This window comes from Protopterus annectens, chromosome 13.part0 (assembly GCF_019279795.1).
Source record: "Protopterus annectens isolate FY-2018-M chromosome 13.part0, PAN1.0, whole genome shotgun sequence".
Taxonomy (NCBI): Eukaryota; Metazoa; Chordata; order Ceratodontiformes; family Protopteridae; genus Protopterus; species Protopterus annectens.
The window spans coordinates 1,061,652,484-1,061,670,005 of NC_056747.1; positions in this window are offsets into that span (position 1 = coordinate 1,061,652,484).

Consider the following 17,522-nt stretch of genomic DNA (forward strand, 5'->3'; position numbering starts at 1 on the left):
TGCAATCCGATAAATTGCCCGAACTACAGCATCACTGGCTTGATGAACACGTTTAAACAGTAACTGCTGCTTTTTGAGTGACTGTTCTAACTCCCTAACTTTTTCTTCACTCATCTTTCCACTACATTCATCATTCTTCGAAGCATGAATACTTGTGTAATGCCTCCAAATGTTATATTCCTTCGCCGCACCTCTGTTGTGCTTACAAATCAAACAAGTGGGTTTTCCATTCACTTCAGCAAAAAAGTACAAGGTTTTCCACTTTTCCTGCACCACACAATGTTCTTTATTAACTGTTCTTTTCTCTGAAAACAGGATGAAAGTATTAAAAATTCGTGACTCCTCCCTATAGTGCCTCACCTGCAAAAACCCATACCAACAGTCAGCAATTATACGCATTCCAACTTTAAACCCAACCACATCTCACAATACTAATCCTAACATCCACTCCCAACCCCCTTTTACTTACATTTGTCTCAATCAATGTTATTACTGGAAACCAATACATTCTAAGTACTACTTTAACTTAAACTGTGGAATTTTGTTAAAACTTGCGACTACCAGTGAATATTGTACTTTGTAACTTTAAAACTATGGAATCTTGTTAAATCATGTGTTTTCCTATGAATACTTGCTTGCTATGTAGAAATCTTATAGCTGTTTGTTCTTAATCTGTGGAGCTTTTCTCCCTGGGCCTCTGCTGAAAAATGGACATGTATCCAGTCGGACTCTCCCGGTCAACAAATGTAAAATAAATAAAATATTTTTACATATATTTATATATATTCAGTCTAATGAGGCCGCAGTGGTGCAGCAGTTAGCAATGTTGCCTCACAGCAACAGGTTCTCCCATTCGATTCTCGGCGGGAGCGCCTTCTGTGTGGAGGCTGCATGTCCTCCCCGTGGGCGAGTGATGTATAAAAACACGCAGGTAGGTGCGTGCATGAATGGGTGTGCCTCCTTTGAAGGCTGGGTGTCGGGCTGGCAACTCGGCATCATAGAAATCCACTGCCAATCATGAGCGGACCGGAGTTCTGCTGTGGCGACCCCTAACCGGGAAAAGCCGAAAGACATTACTATTTATATTCAGTCTAACACTCCAACTGACAAAACAAGACTGCTGCTCAAAGACAGATTGCTCCCTGACAGCTACCCAAAACAATAACCAAAATCTGCTGCAATTCAATCAAAAGCACAAGACTGGCCATTACATAGACTACAAGTACCCGCTTACTTTTTAAAACAAGCCTTACATTTCAATTTCTGGGATGCCTACCGACAATCCCACACCAGTGTCTTTGAGGACACTGATTTGCTGTGTTCACTGCCTATCTTGGGCCTTTTAGTCCCCCCCCCCCCAAATAGGATTGACTGTAACTCTCAGTGATTTGTGAGAAAACTACACATTTTATGAAGAAAAGACCAAAATATGAGGCAAACATATGGACATTCTGTGAAATTCCAGACAGGTAAGAATTATGTTTCAGACAGGGACAACAATGAAGAGACTGTGTGGGTGAGCGATCGGCGTGAGTGGGTGAGTAAATGCATGTATGAATGCTGAAGAGACTGTGTGGGTGAGTGATGTGAGTGAGTGAGTGAGTGAGTGAGTGAGTGAGTGAGTGAGTGAGTGAGTGAGTGAGTGAGTGAGTGAGTGAGTGAGTGAGTGAGTGAATGCATGTATGAATACTGAACAGACAGTGTGGGTGTGCGATCGGAGTGAGTGAATGCATGTATGAATGCTGAACAGACTGAATGGGTGAGCGAGTGGAGTGATTGAGTGAATGCATGTATAAATGCTGAAGAGACTGTGTCAGTGAGCGATCGGAGTAAGAGAGGGAGTGAATGCATGTAGGAATGCTGAAGAGACTGTGTGGGTGAGTTATTGGAGTGAGTGAGTGAGTGAGTGAGTGAGTGAGTGAGTGAGTGAGTGAGTGAGTGAGTGAGTGAGTGAGTGAGTGAGTGAATGCATGTATGAATGCTGAAGAGACTGTGTGGGTGAGCAATTGGAATGAGTGAGTGAATGTATGTATGAATGCTGAAGAGACTGTGTGGGTGAGTTATTTGATTGAGTGAGTGAGTGAGTGAATGCATGTATGAGCGCCGAAGAGACTATGTGGGTGAGTGATTAAACTAAGTGAGTGAGTGAATTCATGTGTGAATGCTGAAGAGACTGTGTGAGTGAGCAATCAGAGTGAGTGAGTGAGTGAGTGAGTGAGTGAGTGAGTGAGTGAATGCATGTATGAATGCTGAAGTGATTGTGTGGGTGAGCAATTACAGTGAGTGAGCGAATTAATGCATGTATGAATGCTGAAGAGACTGTAAGGGTGTGCAGTTGTAGTGAGTGAGTGAGTGAGTGAGTGAATGCATGTATGAATACTGAAGAGACTGTGTGGGTAACGTGATTACAGTGAGTGAGAGAGTGAGTGAGTGAGTGAGTTTGTGAGTGAGTGAGAGAGTGAGTGATTGAATCCATGTATGAATACTGAAGAGACTGTGTGGGTGAATGATTACAGTGAGTGAGCGAATGAATGCATGTATGAATGCTGAAGAGACTGTAAGGATGTGCAGTTGTAGTGAGTGAGTGAGTGAGTGAGTGAATGCATGTATGAATACTGAAGAGACTGTGTGGGTGAGCGATTACAGTGAGTGAGTGAGTGAATGCATGTATGAATACTGAAGAGACTGTGTAGGTGAGTGATTACAGTGAGTGAGTGAGTGAATGCATGTATGACTACTGAAGAAACTGCGTGGGTAAGTGATTACAGTGAGTGAGCGAATTAATGCATGTATGAATGCTGAAGAGACTGAAAGGGTGTGCAGCTGTAGTGAGTGAGTGAGTGAGTGAGTGAATGCATGTATGAATACTGAAGAAACTGTGTGGGTGAGCGATTACAGTGAGTGAGTGAGTGAATGCATGTATGAATACTGAAGAGACTGTGTGGGTGAGCGATTACAGTGAGTGAGTGAGTGAATGCATGTATGAATACTAAAGAGACTGTGTGGGTGAGCAATTACAATGAGTAAGCGATTGAATGCATATATGAATGCTGAAGAGGCTGTAAGGGTGTGCAATTGTAGTGAGTGAGTGAATGCATGTATGAATGCTGAAGAGACTGTGTGGATGAGAATTTGGAGTGAGTGAATGTATGTATTCATAGACTGATGGTTTGAAATGTTGACAGGATGAGAGTGTGATTAGTTGTGGTTTCCTGTTAGGTTGATTGGCTGGTGACCCTGTTGTGTACGGGAGGGCAGGCTGACTCTGGGACTAGAGCAGCATGTGTGCCACAGGACGCATGTGGGAGTGTAGCTGCATGTGCCTGTGGGCTGCATATTTGACTCCCCTGGTATAGGTGGATTGAAATAAGAGAGTTGAATATTGTTGACTCTGTAGTTAGTCAACATCTGTTTAGTTGACAAAATCTAGTCAACTAAAGAGATGGCCAACAGGTTTGTGAGACAGCACAATATTCACGGTAGAGAAATATGCCCTATCCCTTGTATTATGCAATCTCTGATTTAGCATATGTAAATAGCAGATGGTGTGGGGGATACAGAACCTAATATGGGGGGTGCAGTGGGGCTTGCCACCCTGCAAAAGCTTTGTTTTATTTTGTTTTATTTTCTTAGTTTTAATGTTGTCTATACCAAGACTATAGCTGAATGTTTCCAAAGAAGTGAGTCAACATTTTCAGTGTCAATGTATTCTGGTCGATGTTGTGAACATTGATGTTTGGGTAATTGGATCAAAATCAGTAGACCCATATGTATGTGTGTGTATACATACATATATATATATATATATATATATATATATATATATACACACACACACACGTGTGTGTGTGTGTGTGTGTGTGTGTGTGTGTGTGTGTGTGTGTGTGTGTGTGTGTGTGTGTATCTAGATATATAGATATAGATTAGATACAGATATGTATAGATACATATATATATATATATATATATATATATATACACACACACACACACACACACACACACACACACACACACACACACACACACACACACACATCTATATTTATACACAAACAGATAAGATCATATTTGCATTGATGCATTGTCACATAATTTCATATACTGTAGGCAATAGCTTATTAATTAATTTTACTATAGGAATACAGCTTTTAAAAAAATGTTTTTCTATGTGAAAAAGCACACAATATAATTATTAATATGGTAATTGTATAAGTCAATCTTTTTTCCAAAATACTAACTGTACATACAAGATTTCTGACCTCAGTCACCACACCCTAAGCAGAAATGCTGTGGAGGTTAAAATAGGAAGTGAAAGAAATGCACTGTTGCTTACAGCAACTTTATATGATCCAACTTAGAAATGCAGGTAGGGTTCAAAAGGTATAATGCAACGCAGTTAAATCAATGGAAATATTTGCAAAGTTTGAAGAAAATACCCTTCCCCCAAACAGACAAGCTGTACACAAACATCAAATGTAACAATTTTATGGAAGTAAGGATATCCTGCTAGTTCATCTTGCAGTAACCAAGAATGGATGCAATAGAAATATTTTTTGACAATGTCTGCTTTTCTACTTTGCTGCTTAGTAAATGTAAGCATATAAGAGAAATATATTCAGTATTAATGCATACAGAAATAAGCACACAGATTCAGTACAAGTACAAGAATAACATCTGTGATTTCCTTATTAATAAATGTAATCATGTATGAAAGATATGAAGACATCTGTGATAGCTAAGCAACAATTTTCTTTGTTTTTCTAGATTCAACAGGAGATTGCATGCAGCCAGTCTCAGGAGTGGAAGCACCTTAAGAGACTGACCAATGATTATTTTGAACATGCATACATGACTCTGAAAAAAAGTGTAATTTCCCAAAAAATGTGATAAATAAAAACTATGTTTTACATTTATTTTGTAAGTATAAATTCAGAAGTAATTCATACAAAAATATTTCAGTAGGTAATATGCTTTCAGTACAGAACTTCAGCACAAACGATATTAGCAAGATATTTGAAATGTTTTATCATTTCTTATGTTGTAAAAGCATACCACCTTAGTTCAGTAGACTGCAAATGTAAAAATCATCAACACTTGAAATTGTTAAACTGATTGCTCACAGGTTTCTAGTACCATTTCCCACAATATTTTTTTCTCAATAAAAATTAACAAAAACAAGAATTCACTCTTAATAAAGATTGCACTGGTGTAGTACATTATGAATTAATTAATTGTCTCCATTTCTTGTTTGTCTTTCTACCTTCCCTCTCTCTTTTTCCTGTTTTAATCATGCATTGTTTTGTCTTTCTTTTTTCCTTTTTCTCCCATTTATGTTCATTTTCCACAGGTCCAGAAACCCTAATAACAGCCCAACCATGTTCTTTCTAGGTCAGTGTATATTCACCTTTTGCACATCCAGGTACATACTCATATGGATGGGGCAGTGGCATTGATCCTGTAGGCACCCTAGCATGGTGCAGCTGGCAAGCAACACAAAACATGAGCTTTGGGACCTGGGTGAGGATGTGGTGGAGCAGCTAGTGGAGAGACATCTTTGGCCAATCCCGGATGCCTTCAATGGGTTCAAGACTTGCTGGCCAGGTTGTGCTGACAACTGTGCCACCACAGGCCTTTGCTCCCTCAACATCAGGGTCATCCACTGCAACACCATTATGCAGTAAAAGTGTTTGAGGTCTTGTTGCCAAGGTGTGTCCCTATGACAAACTCCTCTTCACCCCCTCCTTCTGTAATCCTCTCTCCTAAACCCTCTATCCTACTTCCTACCCAAGCTACCATCTTACATGAAAAAATTTGAAGAATGGGGGATCTATCCCCTGCCAAAAATATAGTACTCCTCTCCTACCTCCTCTAGCACAACCCTCTTAATGTTTTCCTTTTGTTTTCCTCATTATTATGTCTCCTTTTTCTCAGTCTTTCCTATCTTCCCTTTTCTATTCTTTTAAAAACAAGTTAGGATGTCCAAATAAAGATGCCACTTGAGAAAATATATAAAACCCTTTTATATTTTTTAAAAGTTAATATAAATAGCTGTGATGCATGCCCCTTATGTTAAATACTTTTAGTGTGCTTGAGCATAGCCAGGTTAATCTATAATACTTTAACTATGAAATTATGCTAGCACTTAACATTTTCACATAGTACTTCACAGATAATTAAGAAGTCACTTCACCAACTTTACTCATTTCACGAAAGTTGGTGTTTTTATCAGAAACTTTTGCATTCACATCACCAATGTGAATAACCTGCTATCACTGTATTTGCATATAGACACAGCTGCTCTCTTTGTGAATAACCATTACACAAGTGTGAATCCTGGGACATGAATATCACCCTCTGTCTCATGGAGGGAACATATGAAAGATCTTTTCTGAAAAGTTTGATTTTGAGATCAACTAATTGTCTACTAGATGAGATGAGCATAGTAAATGGTTTTATTGACCTTGTGGAAATCATTTCCTTCTGGATCTTCTGCTGCAGCCTTTCATGGTGTGTCCTCCTCTTTGACCCTGCTGGAAATGTGCCACATTCCTTGGTTCTTGAAGAGCTCACCCTTTTCATTTTGTTTGTTTCATGGAGGTTGTGGACTTGATGGACAGCTCTCCTCTCTGAGCAGTTTTATAGTCTTTCTTTTAAAAAAATTCTTGTTATTATATCTATTGACATCAACCTCTTGGAATTTCACTGGCTTCTTTAGCTTAATAATTAGGATGTGAGCTCTAAATGAATGATTGACTGACTGAAGTCCGGACTTGTAGGCAGACCCATCTTGATATCACTTGAGGTCCTCCTGGAATTTAATCTTTTTATTTTTAAAAAATAATGTGTATTCCTTTGGTTTAGAAGTCTCCTGTTGATTAGGTTCATAGGTGTTTACTAGGTTAATGACCACAAGGGCCTTTTTAAGCCTAGCCATGCATCCCAAATCTCTGACAAGTACTTATATCCTTGATAAGTGTAAGCATGGGCCTTGGAGATGAACCATTTACAGGTTACCTGTGTCCATTAGAGACATAGGTGCCAAACCAGTGATGAATTTCCGGTTTCCTATCCAATTGTCCAAGTTGCACTTGAATTGGGTTAGGGAGGAACTCTGCTTCACATGGGTAGGGCGCCTGTTTCATAGATGAGGTAGTCTCTGGAATACATACCTATCTCTCCAGCAAGTCCTATTTATATCATTGACAAGGTTTAAGTCTTTAGAATTGGTAATTCTGGTGCAGTTTGTTTTGTGGATATGCAGGAGGTCCATCAGAGTGGGGTCTGACAATGCCCTGTATGCCAGGCATGTAGGAGACAAAATACAGAATAGAGGCTTGAGGTGGTGTGCATAGGGCATTTTACTTACGCCCTATATTGTTTTAGTGAGGAACCTCTGTGGACATTCCAGCTGTTGGATATGCCTGGTTAGGTACATACTAAAGGGGGCACTGTATTCAATGATAAGTTTGATGAATGCTGAATACAGTGGAACAATGACTTCCTTGGACATAGATGCCATACCTTTCTTTATAAGTTACAGAACATAAAATTATTTCCTCACCACTGTAGACACAGGATGGTCAAAGGCTAGATTACTATCTATGTGTGACCCTAAGTCCCTGACTACTGGGTCAACTCTAATGGGTGTGTTGTCAATATAATAGTTACCAGGAATGGATGACTTCCCAAAGGATACTAGTATGCATTTCTTTACATTTAGTTTTAGTCCATGGCTCTGACACCATTCTTTGTCTGTGTCAGCCCCTCCTGGAGAACATTTGTGTTGGTGTGAGATTCAATGGCAGCTCCCAATTTGCAATCATCTGCAAATTTAGTCAGCCAGAGACCACTGACATTGGCTTTGACTTCTGAGAAGTAAATGCCAAAAAAGAGGGGTTCAAGGACTGATCCCTGAGAAACTCCACTTGTGACTGGCCTCTTTGTAGAGATGGACTCCCCAATTCTAACTTCCTGGGTCTTGTCTGTGAGCCAGTTGGCTATCCACTGGGTGGCATATGGGTTTGTATCTAACCTCTTGAGTTTGTCAACAATGCTTGAGTGGGGTATTGTGTCAAATGCCTTGGACAGGTCAAGGTAGGCAGTGTGAATGATTTTGCCTTCATCCATTGCTTTGGGGACCTTCTCAAAGAAGTCCACCAGATTACGTAGGCATGATCTGCCCTTTATGAAATTAAACTGGTTTGAGTCCAGTGTCTGGAGGTTTACTATATCTCTGTTGATCATCTCCATGAAAATTCTTTCCATGGCTTTACATATAAGACTAGTGAGACTTATGAGTCTGTAGTTTCCCGGGTCTGTAGATGGTCCAGCTTTGTGCAGACGAATGACTGTTGCCTTTCTCCATTCATGAGGCATGAAACCTGTTTGGAGGCTACAGTTAAATAGTAATACCAGAGGTGCTGATAGTTCATGTTTCATGCTATTTAGAAGACATCCTGGGATATTGTCTGGGCCCATTGATGCAGTGTTCTTGGCCTTAGAGAGAGCATTAAGGACCTGGTCCCTAGTGATAGTAGGAGGGGTTATATTTGATGACATTTCCTGAGGAAAGGTTGAGGAGGAGAGAGGGGTGAAGTTGGAGCTGAATTTATCAGCCAGGAGGTTTGCTATGTCTTCTGGCTCAGTATAGATGGCTCCATTTACAATGAGTTCTGCACAAAATTGTGTATTGCCTTTGAGGTTGCAGACAAAGTTAAAGAATGCTTTGTGGTTGTCCTTGGCCTGGGAGGCAAAATTTACCTCAAATTTGGCTTTGGTAGACTTTATTTGTCCTCTAAGTTGTTTGTTTAGTTTGAAGAGAGTGCTTTTATCCTGTTGGGTGCTGCACCTCCTACATTTTGCCATGATTTTCTTTCTCCTGTTATAAGGCCTACTGCTTTTGTGATTCCACCAGAGGGGCTTGTTTTTTGAGTTAGTTCTGCACTTCTTCCTGGTGGGCACAGCTGCTTCTATGCAGCTATTAACATGCTTGTACAGGGTTTCTGTGAACACTTCTGCATAGACAGCAGTGTTCTCAGGGTTTATGGGGGCTTCCAAGTTTGTCAGGTTCTCACTTAATAGCAGGAGGTTAGCCTTAGAATAGTTCCTGAATATTCCAGGTTTAGCTAGGGGTCCAAGTTTTATTTTTACTTCAAATCATCACATTGTTAAATAGAAGTAGTGGAATCATTTCTGTCATGCACTTCCTCAAATAATATTTTAATCAATTAGCATTATGTCTATTAAAATATGTATGATTTCTCAGCTTGAGTGTTTCCATCTGAAACTTACCAATGAATTGAGATATGGACAGCAGCACAGACTCTACATGGTGACCTATAAGGGAAAGAGTTGTATGGACCAACCGCTTTGGGCATCTACTGTGTGCAGTATCCTCAAGATGGGAGAACATGGATCAAAGATTGCATGCTGTGGCAGGGGTAGACACTCAACAGTGTAACATATGGCTCTAGGTGATTCAATCATATTGCCTAATACCACCAAATGGGCTTGAGTATTTGCGGTTATAAGTGGATTGAGGACCCAGCCTACTCCGACCTATACCAGGGACCCATGCTAATGGTAGGAGGGATGTATGTGCCCCTATTGGCCAATGTGTACCTGCTATAAAGCCCAGCAGCCCTGAGTCAATAAGCGACAGGCCAACCAGTGCCCAGCTGCCTGACCTGGGTTTCCTAGGATAGCACTGTTGAGGGAAAGCTGGATGTAAAACCAATCAACCTGCTAAACATGAACTAGGAATTGTTTCACTCAATGTAGGTTTGCTGACAGAATGGAGATTGGAAGTAGATGACATGATGGTATGAAGGAGGCTGGACATATTATGTATCTAAGAGACAAGATGGAAGGGTAATGCAGCAAAATCACTTGGCTTGGGATCCATAGGATACTAAGGAGGAGGACAGGCCAGAAATGGGAATTGTGGTAAGACAGTGGCTTCAGAAGGCAGTGAGGGATGTAATTAGAATTAGTGAAAGACTCATGGTAATCAGACTCCAGCCTAGTAATAAGACATTATTCATAATCTCAGCCTATGCACCACATCAGGGTTGTGACAGTGAAGAGAAGAGAACAGAAGATTGCATTCAGACATCAGTTGTAAGACCTACTAGATAAAGTAGGACAACATGAATTAGTGTTGATAATGGGTGAATTGAATTCACATATCAGGAAAGACAGAACAGGATATGAGGACTGCCTGGGTACACGTGGGTGAAACAACAGGAATAAAGAAGAGGCCATTCTTGACTTCTACTTGGCAAATGGCTTGATAGTAGCAAACACATGGTTCAGAAAGAGAGGCAGTCATAAGATTACATACAAAAATGGCCAATTTGCAACACAGGTAGATGTCCCCCTAGTAAGAAAAGGGCATTAAGGTAGAATCAATGATTGCAGAGTCATCTCCAGTGAAATAGTCAGCCCACAGTATAAACCACTGGTTGTCAAAATTAGCAGCAAGAAGTGATCAGAGAAGGCTGTAAGGTCAAGACAGACCAGGCTGAAGACCTGGAAGTTGAATGGAGAGAAAGACCAACAGTTCAAGGAATTACGCAGAGCTCTAGCACCCCAAGAAGAGGAGGAAACAGGTGGAGTTGAAAAAGAATGACAGCACCTCAAAACATCATGTGTGAAAACTGCAGAACAGATGTGTGGTTGAGCTAGGTATGGAAATAAGGTACATAAGGAAAGCTGGTAGTGGAATTCATAATTCCAGGAAGTTGTATTAAACCATCTCAGAAATTATACATTTCAGAAATAAATAAGAAAAAAAAATAAAAAAGGACAACCAATGTTCTGTATTAAACCATCTCAGAAATGATACATCTCAGAAATAAATAAAAAAACAAATAAAAAAGACAACCAATTTTCTGTATTAAGCCATCTCAGAAATGATACAGTTTGGAAATTTGGAGATTCTAAAGGATGTTCTGGGCATTTCATAATAGCTCTAAAGTCTTTTTGTAATTTGAAATTGCTTAACTTGTACAATAAAGCTGGTTTCCCCACTTCATTTATTATTGATATATATTATTTTATTATTTATTTATTGTGACCTTTGATTAGTCAAACTGTTTGAGTGGTGGTAGGGTTATTGGACTATAACCAACTATTACACTCTCATAAATAATCTGTCTTGAGTGACAGCCTAGCAGAAGATTAGAATATACAAATAACTGCCTTGCTGAGATTTCTTAATTATCTCTACTGAAAATATACTAGTGAACACAAAAGTTCCAATCAACAGAGGAAGAGATGCCAACGAGTAAACCTTAACGCTTAATTTTATTAACAGGCACAAATGCAACCAGTGTTTTCGCAACCTGAAACAGGAAGCTTCATCAGAGGTGATGAAGCTTCCTGTTTCAGGTTGCGAAAACGCTGGTTGCATTTGTGCCTGTTAATAAAATTAAGCGTTAAGGTTTACTCGTTGGCATCTCTTCCTCTGTCGATTGGAACTTTTGTGTTCACTAGTCTGTTTGCTGTTTTTTGCTTTGTGAGGAGTCTACTGAAAATATGCAAAGCTTTTGGCAATGTGCTGCTATCCAGAATGTATCAAAGTAATGAGTAATCCAGGTTTTAGGCACAAAGGTTATCCCATCCATTATGTCTTGTCATCAAACCACACACCTTTTAATCTGACAGCACATCTGCAGAGTTGATATATGCAAAATTGCCAGTTGTCAATAAGCTGTAGATCTCATTCCAGTGGAAAACATCCACTAGTCTATCACATCAAAAGTGGTGCAAGCATTTTCAGATATTATGTAAAGACCAGGGGATGTTATTACTTAAATTCATGTGATAAGAAGGAAAAGGAAAAACCTAGACTAAACAGGAGGCTATATTCACTATGGCTAATTTGAGAAGTAGAACTGGAAGGTTTAAAGTTGAGGTGTCTGCTAGAAAGAGTTAAGCTTGCTAAGCCAAGCTTACCAAAACCTACCACCTTCCCTATCATTCACCTTACATACTCAGGCACAACTACATTGGAATAGCTCTACAACTATTATCTATTATTCTATAAATAATTCGGAATTAGGTTAAGTTGATGCTTTGTGTTATGTTAAATTTGTTTTTCATTCTCTTAATACTGATGCGGACATAGATGACTTATCTAGAAGTCTTTATCACTGAGAACAGCAAATAAGGCAATGCAATTTTATCTGTTACTGATCAGCTTACATGACAATTAACTGTTCATCAGACAATGTCCATTATAGATCTAATAGTATTTCACAAATGTATTCTATGAAAATGTATGCCTTTTTTAGGACGTGCCTCCCTATATTCCCCTCTTCAGACTGTGCCAAGTTGTTAAACTCTCCAACATAACAAAAATCATCCATGTCCACCTAAAGATACTGCTGCTCAGCACTATGAGTTTAAATAAAAAACCTCACTGCCTGGAAGTACTCCTCACCCTGGAGAACACAGACATATGTGCAGGCATGGAAACATAGTACATAACCATGGAGACCACCCCAGCTATCAAAGGCTACAATGCCTTTTATATGTTTCAATCCTCTTCATCTCAGGATAAAGCAAAGGGAGGAGGTGTCTCACTGTTCATAAAGGGCAAGTACATTGATAGATTGGTCCTACAACATGATTCACATAAGCTGCTCCATACCCAACTAACCACAGGTGCAACCCCCTATCATATCCTTGCTACCTACAGATCCTCTAACAGGAGTTTGGAAATCCACACCTCCTACACGTCTCCTACCTAAACTTGCTGGAATCTCTTAACATTTAGCCTAACACCATGTTTATGGTTGACTTCTACTACTCCTCCATAAACTGGGAGACTTATACAACTCATAATTCACTTGCTCAGAGGTTTTTGGATTTAGTCAAAACAAACACCCTGGAGTAAATAGCTCCCCAACTAGAGGTACAAATATCCTTGACTTGGTATTTACAAACATTGGGGATACTGCTCCCTCCCATACATTAATTCCTCCCTGGTAAGATCAGACCACTAAATTATCTTTAGTATTAAAACTAACCTAGAACCCTGAACAAACTCCAAACTTTGCTAAGGCCAGTTGCCTCAAACTAAGTGACAGCTTATTAAAGTTCCAAGCCTCTTTAAACCTGGATGACACTGAGGCCTACTCTGAGCTGTACACAAAAGGACTGTACAACCACATTCATAGCTGCACAGAGGAATCAAGACCCATCTGAGTCAAATCTATGATTACGGGCAAAAATAAACTACCCTGCTGGACTGCTGAGAAATAGGATAGTCAACAATAGGAATTCTCTCCAAAGCCAAGAAGGAACAGACAAAACAATGCATAAAGACACTCAACAGTCTAAATAAACAAATTAGAGAGTTGGTCAAATCTGCTAAAGCAAACTACAAGACAAAGATGGCCTCCCAGGTGAAAAATAGCCATGAGACTTTTTTTTTAATTATGTTCATAACCTCTGGGGAAACACTCAGCAATGTGCTGTGCTAATCATGAATGGCAATACTTACACCCAGCTTGAAACTATAGCTGGCCAACAAGTTCAATTTAACCCCACCCATCACCTCCTACAACACCCAAAAAAATACTTGTTACAATCCACTTACTGATCATTACAAGGGAACATGTCCTTACTGCACTCACTAAAGCCAAAAACACAGCCTCTGTGGGACCTAACAAAAATTCCAGGATGCTTCTAAAATAGCTTAAAACAGGATCTATCAGGACCACTAGAAACACTTGTTAACCACTACCTCCAGATGAGCTTTGTCTCAGGGGAGTGGAGGACTGCAACAGTCATCCCTCTGCACAAGGGGGAGCCCATCAGCTGACCAAGGGGAACTGCCTACCCATAAACTTGACCAGTTTTATCTGCAAGGCCATAAAGAGAATTATCATGGACCTTATCAATAGCAACATAGGAAATCTCCAAACACTGGACCAGACCCAATTTGGCTTTGTCAAAGGGAAGGCTTGCCTGCTCAATCTGGTGTATTTCTTAGTGAAAGCCACCAGGGCCATGGATGAGGTGTAAAATGGTATACACCACATATCTAGACCTGTTCATAGCTTTCAACATAATCCCCCACTCACGGATCATATATAAACTTACTGCATTAGGCATAAATCCCCACATCATCAGGTGGCTCACTGACATGACGCATGTTGTCCAGATAGGCAAATTCGAGAATAAACAAACTACTAGCTGTAAACGTAAACTTGAGCAAGCACAAAGGCACAGAAAGTCACAGGTAATCCAACAGTCTTTATTCTGAAGCACTTTTCGCCCTGCTCACTGGCAGGACTTCATCAGATAAAAGATACAACAGAGCTACATTGTTAAATAGTAAATGGGCGTTGCAAACAAATCAGGCATCAAATAATTACCTTATAGAGGTACTGCTCACTGTTGCACATTGAGATTTGCTGCAATATATAAATGTAGAACAGGTCCCTTAATATAAAAATGTGCATATATACTGACTCCTGTCTGATAAAATCAAGACAAATAATAAAAATCTTTACAATTAAAGACATTACTGAAAAATATATTGTTGAGAAACATTATAACAAGTACAATACAAAAAGTTGCAATGCAAAGAGTTAATAACTTACGATACAATGCAATAAGTTGCCACCCTCCTATATGAACTAACTAAATGCCTACATAAATAAATAAAAAATGATAAGTAATAAATAATGCAACAATAAGCAAAGGACAAGAAATAAGGCTGAGTCCTACCAATCTGCTTTTTAGTTATCTCAATGATGATGATTCCCCTCCGTTTACTGTGGGAAAATGGGTTGAATATTGTATTGAAACATGTTAAAAAATCATGTGCCTACATTTGTATATGTGTTGAACCATGTTTCAATACATTGAACTGAATTATTGGAAAAATAACTTCATTGTAAACCGGCAAATGTGTTTTTTACCGCCTCAAATTCCTTAGTTTAAGTATACATGCTAAAGATACAAATTTGTTTAAACCTGGACTAAAACATGACCCAGTACAAAGTTGCCAACATAATTCTTGTTGTACCAGTAATAAAGAGAAAGGGCCACCATGTGTGTCCTCAATTACCGAGTCAATGGCTCTGAATAAAAATGAATGGTGGGGGTACAGCGAGATATGTCTGCCCAAAGCGTTGTTTAAGTTTTGGTTTCTTATTTTGTAAAGGTGCTCATAAACACGTTCTCTCAACTTACGATCGGTTTTACCGATGTAGAAAGCAGCACAACTTTGACATTGTGCCACATAGACAATAGATTTAGACTGGCAAGTATATCTTAAATTAGTCTTATAAACAGTATTCCTGATCACCACGTCTTTGCCTGTGCTCATTTATTAACAATAGTTGCACTTTTGACATCTGTGCATACCACACTTCCAATTTAATACTGGCTTTCTGGCTTCCAATAAACTTTTCAAGTTTGTTCCTTTCATGTATGTAATACGGGGGCCATTCTCGAACTTGCCAGAGACATGGAAGTCTCTCCTAATTATTTCCCAATTTTTATATAAAATTAACTTGATCTCCTTTGCATTACTACTAAAAGGAGTAATCAAGCCAATTGTATATTCGAGTTTATGGTGACAGCTGAAGTCAGTTACTTTGGTATTGTCAGATGTTAAACTAAGGATTGGCCTATATATATATACCTTGTTCTCTCTTAATACTAACTTCCTCACAAACACTATCTATCAATTCATTAGGGTAACCTCTCTTGAGGAACATGTCCTTCAATTTATGGCATTCATTCAAGAAATCAAACTCAAGCATGACCATACGTACAGCTCTCACAAATTGTCCCTTGACAACTGACTTTTTCTGGTGCCAAGGGTGACAACTGCTGTAATGAAGAAAGGAATTAGAATATGTACGTTTTCTATAAATCTTCGTCACATATGAGTTTTTCATCATGCCTTTACTCAGATCAGCATCCAAATAGGAAAGCCGGTCTGTGTCAAAGACATAGGTAAAAGACAAAAAACTAGTTGTACTGTTGAAATAGTCTACTAGTAATTTTGCAGAATCCCTGTCACCATTAAGTATAATGAAAACATCATCAAGGAAGTGTGTGTAAAAGTAAATCTGCTTTTTTATGTTCAACTTGTTAAAAATGAACTCATGCTCCCATGATGCCATTACGAGGTTCACATAACTTGCCCCACACGGGGACCCCATGGCTACTCCTGTTTTTTGAACAAAATACTTACTATTAAATATAATTAAATGTAATGTAATTGTTGTTCAAAATAACATCCAGCATCTCCTCTATCAAGTTTACTTTATCTAATGGGGCTCCTTTTGACCTCAGTGAACTGCCGATCTGTTCAATCTCTTAATCATGTGGTACTGATGAATAAAGATCTTGGACATCTACTGTTAAAAAATTCAGAGATTCTTTAAAGTCCAAGTTGTTAATTTGGGCTAAAAATGTCCAAAAATCTTTACAAATATGCTGTTCTTGGGTAACATATTTTTCAAGGGTTTCATCTACCCATTTCGCCCAAGGGTACGTCAAACTTGACCTTGTGTCTACTAAGGGTCTCATTGGTGGGTTTCCAATGTTTTTATGTAATTTTGGAACCCCAAAAAGAATGGGAGTTCTGGGGGCTGGCATACTGACGTACTTGAAAAGATCTGAGGGGATCCTGGCTTCCAAAAACATCTCATATAAATGTGATCTAATTTTAAGACAAGCTTGGTTTAGTTCAGTACGTGATACAAGCTGATATGTTGAACTGCTGACTATTTTTTCCATTTCATTAGTGTAGTCCTCAATGTTCATTACAACTAGGCTGCCACCCTTGATGGGGCTTGTTGCATTAAATATAATAGATCACATTGTTCCTTGGAGATGTTAAGGGAATAATTGGAGTTTATGTTGTGTCCCACTGCTAATGAATTATATAAATCCAACTCACAGATTTGCTCAAATAACTGTAACGTAGGATAAAGGGGGGGGGGTAAATGTGCTGGACGTATGTAAAACACTTCTCTGTATGTTATTGTTGTCAGCAAATAATAATGACAGATTTAACTTTCTAACATACAGTTTCAAATCAATTAGTACTTTTGCCAAATCTGCCCTTTTAGAAGGAATAAAAGTGTTCCCCTTAGCCAGTAATTCAACTAGGGGTGGGTCAATGATAATGTCTGAATAATTATAAATTTTGAAATCCTAATCCGCATTCATTAAGATTTCTTTTAGCTTAGAATTGAAAGATTCCATTGTATTTGCACTCAATGGAATCATCTCCTGCGTTTGCGGTTCTTCCCCCTGTTGTTGGTGTTGTATTGTGTTTTTTCCCCTTCAACCTCAGGTTGTATTGTGAGGCTGGGGTCTAAAAATTTTGGGCATTTTGGACTAATTGAACTTCTCGAGTGTCAGTTGACATACCAGGTCTCTCATTGAGATGATCCTCTGAAGACTCATTTGAAGTAACCTGTAGGCTACGTAGACCATGTTGGTTTCCAACAGAAATATTTTGAGTTTTGTTTACTGAACCA